We start from the raw sequence: 2,823 nt of genomic DNA on the forward strand, positions 1-2,823 counted from the left end.
ATGTAAAGAGCAGAATAAAAGTACTCACAGAATATTCTTGTCCAAGACTAACAATCCCTTCCCTGGAAACATGATGGGCAAAAACTGATCTTGGTGAGATTTGAACTTAGAATATAAAGAACCAGAACAAAGGCCTTAGTTTTTGCCAATTTGCCTCTGAAAGGACTTCACATTTTATCCCTCCAGGGGTCAAAAAAAAAAGTACTAGTAATTGCACTTACCCTTATTTTTTAAGAAAGTCGTTTCTACATTCTTCTTTAATAATTGTTTCTAATTTAGGTAGAAGGGCAACAATTTTTGAGGGGAAGGGCTTAATTCATACCATTGACCTCGGTATTTGGTTGGTACCTTATTTTATCCACCTGAAAGAATAAAGGGCACAGTTGATCTCATGAGGATTTGAACTCAGAAGTTGAAGAGCCGTTACTAAATATTGCAAGGCAGGTTGTCTGAAACTAATAATTCAATTACTGCACTGCCTTTCTCGATTCTTCCTAATTAATAATAAAACTCTTTCTCTGTTCTACATTACTCTAAAATCAATGTGTGTGTTGGAATGTTCGTAGCCAGAATGGTAATCCAGTTTGATAATGTTTTATCTGCAACTTGACTCAGTGATTCTCTTCAACAAACATTCAATTTGTTTACAATAGAATAAATAATTCAAAGTTATATATCCTCAAATCACTCAACCGTTTTTATCTAAAAATTCAACTTCAATGAATTTCTGATATTTTGCAGAATCCATTCTATAAAGTCACTCAATCAATTCTTTACTTGATTTTGTTTCAAAATTATTTCCATTTGTTCTTTTATAATTTGTTTTACACCATTTTTTTCCATTTCTTTTGATAAAGTAGTGGTTGTTATTACTATTATTATTAAACTTCCTATCTTGCTAAATTGATAAGGTGTGGGATTGCAGGAACATTGAAGGTTTGTGTTCCATCATCAACCAAACAAAGAATCTAACAAGATAATAGATTGAATTATAGATAATGTCTTAACTTCAACACTGGGGTCCAGTTTCTGATTTCATACTGTGTGTGATATCAGCTGTGTAACAATCCATTCCACATTAACCTGCAAAGATCCCATAAAGTTTTCATGATTATAAGATTTAAAAGTCTGACATTACAGTTTTTGTTGTTTTCCATCATCACAACAACGAACTGGTTGTGGTCGAATGAGAGATTGTGAAAATTATATTCCAGAAGCAACTATGTTTAGTATACAGCTACTTTTCTTACCTGAGTCTCTCTTTCAAATACATGAATCTTTGACATTTCTATTTTAAAGCATTGCATGGCCGAAAGGTTAATAAATTTGCTTAGCAACTATAAGGTCTTTACGTTTGGTCCTGTTGCATGGCATCTTGGATCAACCAATTTCCTTGCAGTAGACTATAGATGCCTGTCAGAGGGATTGTACCTGCAATTCACACACAGCCTGGCAATTACACTAGGGGCAAATGTGTCTGTGGGATTCTCAAACACTGATATATATATTCAATTGAATCTTCATTTCTTTCTGGAATGCTCATGACAAAATGATTTGAACATGTTTTTATGATTTTCAAAAGAAGTATTAGAGATATCTCAACAAATCATGTTTAGATCTGATGTTTGCAAGTACAGAAGTAAGATGGTTTAGTAGATAAAGGACTGAAAAACGGGCTCATGGAGAACAAGTTCCAATTCTATAGCAGATCTTTGTGTTTTGACTTGTCCCAGTTCAAAGGAGCTGTTAAAAATAAGTGACAATGGTATCTGCAATAAATGACTGATGGGGAAAAATATATATTTCTTATATATTTGCAATCATGTGATTGGGTTTAGCAGAAGCTCTTAAAAGATGTTCGCGAGGCTTTTATAGATTTTGTTTTTCTTTTTATGAATTACTTTAGGAAAGGCACATGACCTTGTGGTTAAGGTGTTGAGCAAAACACTTCATTTCATGTTACTCCAGTTCACTCAGCTGGAAAGTTAACCCGGTGAGGGACTGGCACCCCATCCAGTGGGGAGTGTTAAGATCTTATTCACTCACATACCATGAAAATTGGGTTAATCTCTGACCCTTATGAATCCTGAGGATCATGACAGGCCATAAAGAATTTTTACTCCGTATATTTGTAAGGAATTAACCAGCTTCAACATTTTCAATATTAATCTAAATTTCTTGTGAAATTTAATGACTGAAATGTGAATTAAAAGGGAAGAAAAGACAAAAGAAGTTGGGGAAAAACAAGTAAAAAATAGTTTAAAACACAAACAAGTCAATTAGGGCATAAATTGATTAACACTTCTCATTTAATAATCATCAGTTGATACAGACTTGAAGTTATTTTTTTTGTTTTTGTTGGTTTTTTTTTGTTGGTTTTTTTTTTTCAACCATCATTCACTCAACAATATCACCAAATACATCCAGTAACAAAGGTATTTATGAAATTTTGTCAATAATACCATCATCTTTTGACTATTGTCAGTTGGGGGAGGTGGGGGGAGTTGTATACAAATGTTTTTTCTTTTTCGTTATATCTCTGCTACATCATCAACTAATGCCATCCAATAATGTGAAATAACAAAACAGTAAAGGATGGTACTTCAGTAATACATTTGGTTTTGGTTTTGTTTCATTTTTGTTTTTCTTGGCTGCAGAATAGCAAATATTAGGCAGGGGAGTTGGTTTGGTCCCCTCCCTCCACAACAGCTTGGTTTGGATTCCACTGTATCAGCTAGGCCATCCAGCTAAGAAAGTTCCAAGTCATGACAATGGCTGAATTTATATAGAATTCAAGGGACAAAAAAAAAAAAAAAAAAAAAA

This window comes from Octopus bimaculoides, chromosome 3 (assembly GCF_001194135.2).
Source record: "Octopus bimaculoides isolate UCB-OBI-ISO-001 chromosome 3, ASM119413v2, whole genome shotgun sequence".
Lineage (NCBI taxonomy): Eukaryota > Metazoa > Mollusca > Cephalopoda > Octopoda > Octopodidae > Octopus > Octopus bimaculoides.